The sequence below is a fragment of the Pseudoliparis swirei genome, chromosome 8 (genome assembly GCF_029220125.1).
Source record: "Pseudoliparis swirei isolate HS2019 ecotype Mariana Trench chromosome 8, NWPU_hadal_v1, whole genome shotgun sequence".
Lineage (NCBI taxonomy): Eukaryota > Metazoa > Chordata > Actinopteri > Perciformes > Liparidae > Pseudoliparis > Pseudoliparis swirei.
The window spans coordinates 7965523-7980572 of NC_079395.1; positions in this window are offsets into that span (position 1 = coordinate 7965523).

Genomic DNA, 15050 nt, shown 5'->3' on the forward strand with positions numbered 1-15050 from the left:
GTATTATCTCTACTTATGTTAAATGTTTTATGTAAGTATTTTACTTTTATGTACTCCCTTTATGTACAGCCCAATCATGATGTTCTTCCCAAACCGAACTAAATGGTTTTGTGGCCTCAACCTAACTGCAACTGTTACCATTGTGTTGTTTGTTAACCACAACCATTTCTAATAGACAACACAATTACACAGAAAAAAAAGTTTCACAATGATAACCCCTTGGCTTAAAATTATCTTTGAAAAGCTTCAAATGCATATGAAACGCGGAATGTCCTTAAAAGTAATTTATCGGCCTTCTTCTCGTGAGACCAGGCGTGCAATGTGTGATTGTAAGACTGGGTTTTTTAACTAAAGCTAAAAATCTTTTCATACTGAATGATAAATTCAGAAATCACTGTACATTTTCAAAGATAACAATTCTTCTTTACTGTATGTTTATTAATAAATAAATACATGTAAATTTGTAGTTGGTAGCTATTACTTTACAAAAGGTAGATACTAAAACCAATGCTGTAAGGAGACTAGTGGTATTTTAGATTGTGTTCACATTATTAACCAAATTACTGGTTTGACAATGAAATACAAACCAGGAAGTCATGATAGAGAAGCAGTTTGTTACCAATTGACATCAACAAGATTGTGTTCTTCTCCAAGTGGTTCAACATGTGAAAGTATATGGACAGATCTCCTTCTCATAATATTGAGCACAGTTTAAAATAATTTTTTCTCCAGCATTTGCGCTATCCACAGATAAGAAGGTGGATAGGAACGAGAATTGTGTTCACTATTTGCTAGACTCTCAACATCTTGATAATGATTGACAGCCATAAACACCTACATACATACAATGGAATTCAAAGGGGTTCATTTGCAGCGACAACAAGATGGTTTTTGACAATTTCCCAGCTGCTCACTGTGGGAAACTTTCTAGAGATAATGATCCTCTCTGACAGATTTGGTGCAATCAAACTTGTTTCCGCAGGTTCTTTTTCATTGCGCATACTCCACCATAACAAGGACATTTCCAAAGCTAAGAAGTGAGACGTGTGCAATTATAGTAAAAAACTTGTGTGTCCAAGAGTAAGTTTAAGATGTTGATAACGTGAATGGATTGCCATTAGTTTGTGAAATTAGTGAAGTGCTTCTGAAAGAGGCTCTGCGTTGAAATGTCAGGCGGGTCTCCTAAAAATGACATTCCCGTACAACACAATTGCATTTTCAACTGTTTCCCAGTTTATATTTGTTTTGGACGGTTTAGAAATATGTTTCTAAAGATAGACTTTGACTGATCAGCCAAAAGTTACTCGTTTAAATGTACATCAAAACTTAAATAACACAACAATCTAAACCTAACCAATTGGTTTGTTGCGGTTTTCTTTTTGAGTTATAACCATGTGTTTAAAGCATAACATTATTGAGAATGCAGTTATGTTGTATGGTAACCATAATTTTATACAAGAACATTTCTTTTTTCTAACAAGTTACCCCCAAACTATATCAGAGTTAAGGATAACATTGTGATTTATCTCCATTTGGATTTATTTGTATGTTTTGTCAATGATCAGCTGCAGACAGATGAAGCTGGAATGTTTGAAGTTGTCCAGAGGAAGAGAGAAACCCAGACAAGGAGAGATAAAAAGAGACAGAATGACAGATGGAGTAAGAGACACCAGTGATTCATAGAGCCTTGTGATCGCGAGGAGGAAAAAAGAGTACCTCGATCTCACCCCAGAACAGTGGTATTGTTGTTCTCTTGTTCATTATTCCAGCTACATGTGGTCCGCATTTTGATGTGATGTGGTCTAAATGTTTGAACTAGTGAACCTCACATCTCAACAACAAAAAGGCAGTGGCATGGAATCTCACCGGATAGATTATCTTGTCCAGCCAATAACTGGAAAAAGAGCTATGTTTGCTGAGTGCATGTTGAGGTTATTGTGCCATTTTATTGCATTGACGACAATCTAAAAATACAATGGTCAATTCAGTATTATCTGAGGTGCAAATAAATACAAAGAAAGAGCACAATATACTCTCACTCTGTAACAATTTACTGATACTTCACATTCCTTAGCGACTTTAATATTGCTGTGTAATTGCAGGATAGCTCTTCACTCTAATCCAACTGAGTCTTAAGATTGCAATCCTTTTCCATACGCAGGCCAGGCCAATCGACAGCACGATTGATTTCCTGATTAATGTCCTGGCCCACCAACCAGCATTGAAGCCTGGAGACATAATTTCCTTGTGAGCATGATCAATAGCTGCATCAACATAAATAAATGCTCAAAGAAAAGACATTTAGTTTGGTTAGGGCACCGAGGCCAAATAAACAAAGCGTTTGCAGGTTCATGGAATTAAGTCACAGAGTGCATGCTGGGAAAATAAAACGAAAAGATAACAATGCAGAAGACAGAAACGATTGACTGCAAACAATAAGGCATTCCAAGTTTGTAAGTTATGCGAAATGCTCTAACACAAGCATTTGTTTTAAAGAAAAGACACCAAAGCAGTCGGGTGCAAAGGGAACAAAAGAAGTGCAATCTTGACCTGCGTGTAACATTTGCTGGTGCTTGCCGTGCTACGCGGAGAGAGGGAAGTGTTCTCGGTGCTGGACTGCTGACCTCTCAAATGCTTGTCTCTACACGATGAGCAGAGATAAAATATGTAGAAGTCGTCTAATTTTAGCTCCTAGCTCTTCCATCATCACTTTCTAAGTTTTGTGCTTAACCCTTGTGTTGCCTTCGGGTCAATTTGACCCGATTCAATGTTTCACCCTCCTGTCGCCTTCGGGTCAATATGATCCGATTCAATGTTTAACCCTCCTGTTACCTTTATATTTACTAACATATTTTACCCTTGAGGTCAATATGACCCCAGCTATTAAAATCTCCAGAAAATTATTAGAATTAATATTGTTTTCTAAGTTTAAGTGTGAGGTACTTTATGTTTGTTTGTTGACTCCCGAAAGAACACCGACATTAAACATTGAATCGGGTCAAATTGACCCGAAGGCGACAGGAGGGTTAAATATTGAATCGGGTCAAAATGACCCGAAGGCAACACAAGGGTTAAAAAAACGATCTCTTGGACTCATCATTATCTCCTGAGCATATCACAGGGGTAATGTCTAAGACAGAAATGCGGTTGGCGACTTTGGCCTGAAAAGGTTCCATCAACGTCACAAAACCAGAGAGAGAACATATAATGTAACATACAGAGAAGAAACATTTCTGAAATCACAATCTCATTGCATTTGGACTTGGATATGTTGGACTTGGATATGCATCTTTGTTTTCTCAAATGCACACGGATTTCCAAATGTTCACTAAATGCTCCCAACATGAAAAGTTCCACTATCATTTGTTGTCGCAGTCCCTGGTGTCGTAAAGCAACCCAAAACAAAAGCTGTGATTCATTTGTAGTACGCCCAGGACCAGTGTTGGTTCCAGCCTCTGATGACTTTGAGAGAATAATTAAAGTGTGGGCTGAGTGTTGCTTGGGGATATTTTACATGCAGTCGAAGGGATGGGACGGCGAAGCGGCCAGAGATATTGATTACTGCTGGGATTACAGCACCATGAGCATCGCTCTCAGTCCAACAATGTAATCATCAGCTTCTACTTATAATGCGCAGGTCGCCTCAGCCTCACTGGGGGAGGGAAGGAGAGCGGCAGAGGGAACCGTGCAAGTGGACCCAGAGCAGATGGATAATGTTTCATCTGCCATTGTCCTTCAGCTCTTGATGAATTTAAGGTTGAAATGTGCAGACTGGGAATTTGAAGAAGCTCTAAAGGAGCGGTGTCACACAGGAATCACTATGGATATCAGTGTCTGGTGTGTATTAATCGTCAAAAAAAATCTTTAGGAAATAATGGTTTTGTCTAACACCTGCTCTGTTAAATGAATTACATCCATTCCCGTGGAATGAGGCGGCATTCTTCCCGGAGTTTAAACCGATTGTTTCTCCTTTGCTCAGTGACTGTCACCATAGCTGCTGGCTCTAGATTGGATTCAGGAAAAGCGTTGATGGAAGTTGGCAGATGCTTTTATTAAAAACAGCTCCTGTTTGAGAGTTTAATCTGCAAAATGCATGACAGTGCTGAGCCAGCAGTTTTACCTTACTTTTTGACAAACATTCTTCACAAAACTATCAACTTCCTCAATGAGAGCTGAATATATTCATACCCAGATATCTATCAAACATTTATTTTAAGATGCTCTAAAAGTGCAACCTCCTATTTATCCCTCTCCACCTTCAGCATTGCATCAGTGATTTTATTTTTCATTACTGTGATGCATTTCTTGTGGATCTTGTTGTGTAGAAGGCATCCGTGAATGCTTCATCCTTGTCAGATTTATTTTCTTATATAACAGGTAATAGAGATTCACAAATAAAACAAAAGCAGAGGATGTTCTCATACTGCACCTTAAAATGTTAATCTATGTGACTTTACCCATTTTGATGGAGAGCTTTTTATTACAGAAATGTATGTACATTTTAACATTAATATGATGTAGAGCAAATGTAAATGCATGCGAATAAAAGGAAAATATTTTAACTTTTAGATATCTTCATGAAACTTTCCCAGTTGATTATTCACATGAACACTTTTTTGTATAACAATTTCCCTGTAATGTTATGTTTAAATATACACATTCTGGATACAGCCAGATTTAAAATTCTAGTAACATTTTCTCAGCATGTTAGAGTCAATGTGTTTACAGAGGGAATAATCAATATCTATCCACTCCATTTAAAAAAGAAAAACAAGTTTTGTTAGTTGTATAAATCAGCCGATGAATAATATATGAACAAACACCTCTTCGAAAACCTTCAGAACATTGATAGGGATACAGCTGGAAGTTTAGTGTATGTAACTGAGCTGGAGAGTATGAGAAAACCTCATTTTAAGAAAACAGCCTTTGAAAATATATATCGTAAAATCCTATACATTTTCCTATACAGGTTAAGAGGGTGAACACACCATTTTATTTATTTTTTTACTTGTATAAAGTATCTTTAATAGATTTTTAAGGACTCCACCTCCTTGAAGTTAAACATCACATTTGTCAATGTACAGACAGAAAATTCCGTTATAAATATTTAACATTATTGTGGACGAGGCACAGTCAGCTTAGTAATTGTTCTTTGTTTGAATGCACTTGCACTTTGAAGAAGAAGTGCTCTCAAGACGGTCAAGGGTATTTCTTGGAGTTCTTTGAGGCGCCGTCGCCCTGGGGCGTCCCTTGAAACAACTTCCCATCTGAGGCAGAGAAGCCGGGGCATCTGAAGGATGCGGGCCAGGTGACATCATGGGATTCCGGTCTTCTCCTTGCAAAGTGTCACACTGTCTGGCAAACTTTCCAGCCATTACTTGACATGTATGCTTTTATTAATGTGACTGCTACTGCAGTGGAAGGCTTAGTTGTAGTATGCGAGCTTACCTGTGCTTTTATGATATCTGCTCATGTAAATGGCCCTCTGTTTGCATTTAATCTGTATAAACAGCAAAGCAGCACATTACTCTCTTATTTGAACTCATTACATTGATGAAAACAGAGTTTGTATCCTCTATTCAGGGGTGTTTGTGTGTTGCATGCTGGTCCATATTAACTGATTCATCACCATATGGTACTTACCAGTTGGTTTGACATCATCGAGGAGAGACAGCAATCCATGGTGTCCATACTCAATTGAGTCATGCCTGGTGGTGGTGAGGGTAGTGGGGATCTGGACCTGATCCTGGATAATGACACCATCCAGACTCATATGGGGAAAAGTGGAGCTACTTTCCCTCAGGGCAGTGGGAGGGGAGGGAGATAAGCATCCTCTCGGAGGCTTCCATCTGACTGAATATATGACCGAGGAAACTGTGGATGATACTCAAGAGGTTTTTAGATACACAAAGAGACTAAAGGCCCCTAATGCAATTAAGAATGTCATGCAAAGACAGAGATGTTGCTCTTATGTGCCTGTTAAATTAATATGGATAGACACATTTAGTTAGCAAAATGTGTGTGTCTCTCAACTTCCTCAAATAGAGAACAAAAATAAGCTCCTCAAAACAAAACACAAATTATATCTGAAGTACAGCTGGAATGTAAGCTGCGGTATATGTGTTGGGTCACCCCTTACAGAAGCCAGTCAGTGAGATAACACCGTTTGTTTAAATGCAGCCTGGTCAAAAGGATAAACTCAAATCAAACGGAACTGAATTGCCACCTCAGTCTCCACCGTTTGTGTGTTTGCGCTGGCAGCAGAAAACACAACTGGCACAATATTGACAATCATCAAACACAGATGTTCAAACCCATGCAAAGGTATTGCTGCTTATTTGGTTGTGGTCCAATGTGCAGAACTAGATAAGAAAACCAAAGAATGAAAATGATGATCAGTCATATGTTCAAAAACAAGAGTTACGTTTTCAACAGGCGCTCGTAAAATACAATAAGTTTCCTATTGCGAAGCATCCCTGTTTAGAAGGTTGAATCAACTAAGTGTTAACAATAGGTTACATTGCAATCTGTGATGAATTAGCTCCTTAACACAACATAATGAATCAGCTGGTTGTGAAAGTGAGCACAGTATCCACTTCATGCTTGATTTTAATCATGAAAGACAGATAAAGGAGGAGTGTGAAGGACTTTGTTTAGGGAAAAGAGCGACTGCGGGGCTTCTCTGAGGTGGCACTTCTCATTGAAGGAATAGAGAGAGATAACCTAGGGGCCTGCAGATAAGTGAATATAAAGACCTCAATAAAGCCTGAGCCAGGAGAGAAGGAAGACACAGCCGAGTATTAGTCCATCCATCATTTCCTTCACCCGATCACAGAGTATAAAAATATACCACTCATCTAATATGCCTAGTTCTCTCTATCTTTGTCATCAGTGGCTTCAGATAACAAGTAGAGGCGGATGCTTCGTGACTATAGGCGGTGGGCAGGATGGGTTGACTACTGGAGGGTCTTATCCTCAAGTATTGAAGGAAGATACCTTTTTTTTCGATGATTTAATAAAAAGCTGTGGGTCACACAAGCCAATACAAAATATTAGAGGAAAAAAAAGTGTAGAAGTGTGTCTTGTCTAACAATGGCTGAATTCTGAAGAAAGAGATGTATTCAGAGAATTTACATTTATTTTACCTACACTTTGAGGAAAAGCAACAGATCCAAAATCCCTCATGAAACAGAGGTGACATAATGTAAAATGAAGGAATAAGTCATTTAATAACATAAGAGCAAACAAGTCTAACTTGTAATTACATCGACATGAAGTCTTATATTAGTTAACAGTTCATATTCAGCTGTTGTGCATCAAAGTGGCACTGGAAATATTGTAATTATAAAACGTAGCACAAACTCTTTGGGGAAAATGTCTCGGAAACATTATGATGGTATATAATGGTGAGTGAGTCCAACTGTTCTTTGATATTTAAATTGCAGGAATGGTGTTTTTAAGGATGGGATTTACATATTATCGTTAAAAGTACTGTAACAATATTGCGTTGTTATTCAAATCCATTGTAAACATACTGAAACATATTGCAATGATTGGTGCTTGTAAATGAAAGCAACACATAGTTATGGGCTCTGATGACGGTGGGTAAAACTTCATGGTTATCCTGTGACATAGCATATTTAAAGTACGATACATATTCTGTAGCTTCTTTGGTGTTGCCTCCTGCTGATAGACATCGCTGTAAAAAGGAGAACATTATTTTAATTGTACTGTTTTGCTCTTGATCAAACTGGATTTTTAATGATTAGCAACAATAATGCACGATAGACTGTGACGCTTATTTTGCTACTGAAACCTGGAGCATCTTTGAAATGTATGCTTTTCTAAACATAAATGTCTTTTTTTATATTTTCAAAGCATTACTATAGCAGCAAACAACTATTCGCTATGTATAGATACGGTGTCGTCATGACTGCCCGAGCAGAGAATCAAGTCGCTCTTCCTCTGTGTGTGTTGTAATCGGAGCTTCTCCTAGCTTTGTTGACAAAGCCACCCGCGTGTGCTCTTATTGCATGTCCGTGACGTGAGTCACCGGCTAGCTCGTGGCTATCGCTCCGCATTGCTCTCATACGGCAGTAAAACTGATTCTGATTCTGATTACAGCTGATAACAGTGTTATTACAGAAGCATAACAGCCACTCTCCAGTTCCTCTTTAAGTAAACACTATCGCTGTGTTAGCCCTCGCCATGTTGAGAGCCATGTTGAGGCTGTATAAATGCTCCCAGTCTAGTATTGAGCACCTTTTAAGTAACTGTTTTAATATGTATATATTATCTTATATTATTTGGTTCCTTTTCTTATTGAGAAGATCTGGATCTATTCTTGCTTGTATAAATTGTCAACCACATTTTGAAATGGTATTTGGTCGAAAGAATATGTGATAATGCACTTCTGATTGTCAAAATCCATGCATTCCAACTATATTAAAAGCATGTTTAAATATTCCTTTGCAATGGTATGGTATGCTTTTAAAATGCACCCAAAGGCCGACATAGCCACCCATCATGACAGGAATGTTGCTGAGACTTGTGGCTGAAACATCAATAGCCAACTGACCTTTGTCACAACCTACAAGACATTTAGCATCTTACTTTAAGGTTATTGTGAGAGATCCTGGTTGTTCCTGCCCCATTTGATCTTTTATTGTGGGTTTTGATGAGAACTATTAAAACAGGTCATTCGCTTTATGTCCCTCTTTGTCCCATCAGCAGGCGGATGATGTTGGCTTCACTAAAACTCAAGCCAGAGGTCGACATCAGTGAATTAATTGTGGAGCGTGAGAGACGCTATTCCCGGACTATTTATTGATCTTGGAATGTTGAATATGCTAAATGTGACAGAGGCGCTTTGAAAATCAGCGATGCTACCTCCCCAGAATACCTGGAGTGAATATGTAGGGGACTGCGATGCATTACATTGCTATCAAAGGATGCAGATTAACAGTCATTCGGTATTTCATCATGTGGTTCTCTGCTTTGGTCTCCACCAATTACCATGTTAAATAAGACCTTGATTAAAAATCTTAATACCTTTATTATTGATGTTTGCTTTTGTACTGAGCAGGTTTCAGAATGGCTTTTCCAGCTTAGGAATGCAATCTCCTCATAGGGAAGGTGTGTGTGCACAGTCTCATACGTGTGCTTGTGTGTATGTACAAACTCATATAGAAATTTATGATTTTTTCTCTTTTTTCTTTGTTTAAAAAAAAACATGGTTTAATTGACCAATCAAGGCATCTTTTTTTCAACACAACTTCCTTCGCCTTAACTCATTTTCTATCTGGAGCTCCTTCTGCGTAAAGACTTTTGCTTCTGGTGACATCTGCTGGTGTTGAATTTTTGGGGAAAACTTCCCTGAGTAAAGAAGTGTGGTTAGGAGTAAAAAAGCTAAAGTTGGGTGCCTGCCAAATCGTAGCTCATTTGTGCCCAGCTATCAATCCTGTAATACGTATCATGTCAAAGTGCATTGAGCAAAACAACAGACAGTACATTTTGGCAGCCAATATTTGACTGCCTTTTGGTTTTCGACAACCAGCCTTGTATTTCTACAAACCAGATTGATTCCACCAGCCAGAAACAAGCCCGGTAGTGTACCGTGTCCGTATTTGATGTTGAACCTCAACCTGCTGACCTGAGTGCCCATGAGTCTACAGCCTGTCATTACTTCGAAGTCTGAGGGAAAATGTCCCTCAGGTTCCAGTAGTGTGAAATGAAATGACTGTAAAAAGCTGTTTAATTGCCTCTATTTCCATCCAAGGCCCATCGCAGAGTGAGATGCCCCCAAACTGTGCGGCCTTCTGTGATTGAGAAGACATGCATTTGATAACCAATCATACTGTAGCAATGCTGTGGGCCTCCCTGGCAGGAAGAAATCAAGCAGTTTCTTTTTGATTGTCGGAAATTAGAGTCCAGAAAAATGAAGGTTTTCAGATCTTTTGGAGATTTAATTATTAACCCCCTACTGTTTGCTCCAATGTAAAAGTTACTGTCAGAGTTAGTGATAAGTTGTGCACATTAATCAAAGAGGCTCCTTCCAGAAAATTACAATAAATCACCTTTCATCTGCAAACTTTTCAGTAAATTCTTATGATGGTTTTCAATTTATATATTGATATTTAATCCGTGTATGTGGTACAACTACCGGTGGAAGAACTCCAGCCATAAATACAATTATCTGAAGTTGTTGAAGCTGGAACGTCTTGTATTATATTCCCTTTGCTATGGGTCACGTGACAAATCCTTAACTCACATTTCGACAGATCTACCAGTAACTCCACATCCTCATTTTGCCTTCTGTCTAACAACTTGGTGATGTCAGTTAAAAAAACAAACTACTGCACATTACTGAAGGGGAATACACTCATTTTAGTTTTACAAATGTTCCCGACAGACCAACAACAAACCTGACCAATCACCCACAGTATGCTGTTTGGAAGTCACAAACTGCAGCTTTCAATGCACAATACGCCATTTTCTGCCTTTTGGGGTCTATCAATCTAAACAACAACCCAAAAAGAGTTTGGTGACTTTGTGAAATAGTGTGTGTGATCATGCCGTTGTTGTCTCCACCACCATTACGGTCCTTGCAGTCACTTCTCCGGATTCTGACTGTTTGCTCAACTTCTTTCTCTGACAATTCCAAAATCCTTTATCCAGTTAAAATGTGTAGTTAAAAACAATTAAGATCTAAAAAAGTGTTTACATGTGGTTTAAAAACTGGATAGAAATTCTGGCAAACACACACATTTTGGCAGACAACCAGACACATGTTTACCATTGGCATGTGACCAAATGGTAAATTAACCTGCATTTATACATTCTCTTTCTAGTCTTCAGACCAATCAAAGCACACATGTCAACATTCACACACACATCCATACACTGATGCAAGGTGCCTCCTGCCAATCAAGATCTAAACATATTCACACACCGATGGCGCACCCTTGAGGAGCAATTTGGGGTGCACTTTGTTGCTCAAGGACCCTTCAACATGAAGAACCACCAATTTTCTGTTTATTGGACGAGCCACTCTATCTGATCCACAGCCGCACAAAATGAAATGCAACGTTACCGTTATTAATATTACTGATTAATCTGGGTTTTAAAATGGATGGAGTTACCTTATAAGTGGTACGTTTACTGTAAACAAATATAGAATATCGAAACTGTATTGCAGAGTCCGACCGCATACTGTTGAGCTCTAGTCAGAGTGCACTTGTCAAAGTAATGAGGGAATAAATCTAGGAGCATTCAGCTCATTATGCGTCTTCTACTAACTGGGTCAGAATCAAAGGTCCATTGGGGAAAGAGTGCTAACCACCCAGAGTGGGCAGAACACTTTCTCTAAAAGACCTTTGAGAGGCCTCATTAGCCACGCACATTTGAACCAAGATATGCAACAAGTAGCACACTTCAAATAAAAAAATACTCAGAATGCACACAAACAAGAAATGCAAATGATTGTGCAATAAATTGCGATATACTGGAAACCAATTTAAAAATCACACATACACACACTTGTATACAATACCTTGATCTCCTTAGTTTGGGAATATTCACAAGTACATAGAATAATATGAAATAAAAAATAACCAAAAGGAGCCAGAAAAATTACCAAATATAATTTCATATTACTAAATATTTAAACCTGCATTTGTCATGTGTGTAAATTGTTAATATACATGTTGGCCATAATTAGAATGGCAGGAATCTTCATTCAATCATTGTTGTTCGATTGCTGTGCATTTATTGCTCTATATCCTCGTGTCTCCTATTTCTTTATGCATCGTGCATTGCAGCTACTACACAATACAAACCAGCCATTCCTCCAACTAACGTCATTGTCATGCAGCAGCTCTCAGTTCAGTCATATTCTCCTCTCACATCTCTGAACCAAAGCCCCCTCACAAAGCTTTAAAAAAAAAAAAAGTGCCCCGGGAGGGAGCAAACTATAGAATACCAAAGCGTGCCAGGTGCTACGTTTAAAAAAGTAGGACTGCTTAAACGGAGATGCATTATTTAAAAGATAACTGAGAGGCATAAAAAGAGTAAAGAAATGACAAGGCCCTACAGTCTGTAGCCCCTAATAGGCCCCTAATGGTCTTAATGTGGTCTTTTCGTGAAGATCAGTCGTCTCACTCGCCCTCTGGCTCAGGATAACATACCGTTTGTTTTAGTTTGTCCTTGAGCAGCTATTTCCCAGTCAATCAACACAAATTTAGTCAAGTCAGGTTGCAACAAGAAATCATAGAACTGTGTCAGATGGCACAAGTATAGATATAATGCTGTGCCGTGTGTTCCGTGCTGATTAAATGCTTTATTCAGCAACTATGATGAGATATACATGACTTTAACATTTGCTGGGCAGATTACATTTCCATCCGAACCGTTGTGCAGCATCCCCCTGCAGTACCTGAAATCCAGCTATCACCGTCACTGGCTCACTCTCAAAATCACATCATTGTCATGTGAAACAGACCCTACAAAGACAACTATGCCAAGCTGCGAGCAAATGGCAGAAATGAATCACTCTGAGTCAGCCATGTGGCGGGCAAATGCCCAACTAGCTGCCACAGAGAGAGATACCATAGACTGAGTCACTGACGCTCAGAGTCGCAAACTCGCAATCCACTAATGGTTATATCCAATGTGTACGGCAACCTACAGAGAGCCAGATGACCACCAAACACATGCTAGAACGATTTACATGGAACACATGATTTGCTGTGTTGCTCATTGACAAAAGAGGTAAAAATCCAACATGGCTGCACTTGTTCTAATCAGCCAGCCAGGTGTTTAATATAGTTGTTGATTAAGCCTTTTTTCTGCATTTAAGGCCCTCTAAGGCTCTTCTATTGCACTTTGCTCATGTCTTATACCTCTCTAGGCTCCAGTGAGCAATCCTCACAGATTGCAGGAGTGCAGGTGTGCCACGGAGACTCACATCTCATTAAAAAGCTGCATTACCCTTTTCCTGTCTCCTTTTCTCTGCTCCTACCCAACCCTGCTGAAACCATATGGACCCCATACTGACTTTAATTATACAGCATGAACTGAATTCATTCCCGGGAAGACAAGGACTACCCAAACGTATTTTGCATGTTCAGGGTGGCATGTTAATAATCAGATCTCGGGTTGGAAAAAAGGCTGTTATGCTGTCTCATTAAATCATGGCTGATACAAGGGGTTGATGTGGCTTATTGAGATGTGAGAAAGGTTCCATTACCTGTCACCAGAGCATAACTTAAGTGCACGTAGTTTATCCCAATATTAATACTTTTACTGAATCTGTTATCATGGTTTGCACTACAAGTTTTTAGCAAAATAACATTGTGAATACCCATGCATTTTGCCTGATACGGTCTTAATTTGAACAAATGAAATTTCAATATAGATGAGCCAATCAGGGTGTCTCTGGCCATTTGGGTGTTTAAATAGATTTAATATTGTGAGTCATTATGACATGATTTTCCTCTTTTTATATAATCTGTGCAGAATGTAGTCTTAAAACTGTTGGGGTCCTGAAGGGAAAGGACATTTTTTTATGACCTTTCACACAATTTTGCACTGGTTTTAAAATATTCTCTGTAATGTCACTGTTCAACCTTTTGTAGCGTGAGCAAGTCTCTGTCCGTGGGCTCTTGTCATATATCTAATAACACCTTGTTGGTGCCTAACTTGGCCACTGCGTTCATTTTAGCAATCTAGAAAATAACGCAGCGTAAAAAATTTAACATTCTCCAATTTTGCTCCACCTTGAGATAAAACCAAATTGAGGGCTTGTGCAGAGCAGTGTATGAAGAGGGCCCGTGGGATCTTTTCCTTTACCTTGGCTAGGACTTCATTCAACAACAAGGCCATAAAGGCAGTGCCTTCATAAGAGCAGCACCGTCATAGCACTGGGCTACAAGTTTTCCATTGTATCCATATTCCTCCATGAACCCAAGGGAGGGGCTTTTTTTCTTTTCTTCTGCCACATCCTCAAATGTATGTTTCTCTCTCTTACACAACTGTAAACGACAGATACAAAACGAAGAACAAGCAATAGCTGTGCAGTATTTCTTACATCTGATGTTTTATCCAGCATTAGAGCTACAAAGTGGGCTTTCCTTATTTCGTCTTTTATCGGCTCACCTGCCACATCGGCAACAGCACTTGTCAAGTTGTTCAGTACTCCAGGTTCCAATAAACACTTTGGAAGTGAACAGTTGGTAAGTGCAAGTCTGCATCATATTCCACCACAAATGATAGTCGCTCCAGGTAATAACCACGGTCCGCCGATTCTCTGTCCTTGTCATAGCCCTTATGATGGTCCCTGAAAGGTAACTCCTGTTTACCATGGAAAATCACACAATGAATCCGACGTTTCAAAATCTCCCTATTTTTTTCTTACCTTTCCGTTGTGCTTCGTCATTTCTCTTCGTCTCTGTTCGTCCGGCTGTAGCTCAATCCTTGAGTCTCCAAAAGTTGTAATGGTAATCCTCTAAAGATGACCTGCTATGTTTTGGTGTTTGTGTGCAGCCTTAGTTAAACAGCCACAATTCCCATAGCCTTTCAAATTTCAAGCACTCTATTTGGTCCAGAACAAGAAGCACTGCCAGCAGTACGGCCTTATGTAAAACAAGTGTATTGTTCCCAGTTCTTGGCCTGAAAATGCCGAACATAGTCGGCTTTTGCAGGTTTATTGAGCTCAAGGTGTTGGCCTAATTTAACGATGTCCATCTTTTGATTGTATGGTCAGCTTGAAAAGGGCACTAATTATAAATACGCGATAATATCATCTCGACCTGCGGCAATATAATCTCCATCGGCTGCATCCACCTTTAGCCATTTTTGACTATTAATCGCAAATTAACAGTACGCTATTTTTCTTGAGCTTGCCATCAAGAATACCCTGGAGCAGTGGTGGCTGTCCAAAAGAGGGCCACAGGGCCTGGCCCCACCTTGAGCCACAAAAATAAAAAGGTCAATATTTGTGTTTTGGAAATATGTAATATACCCAGTAATATTTGTAAAGTAGTAGAGTATAT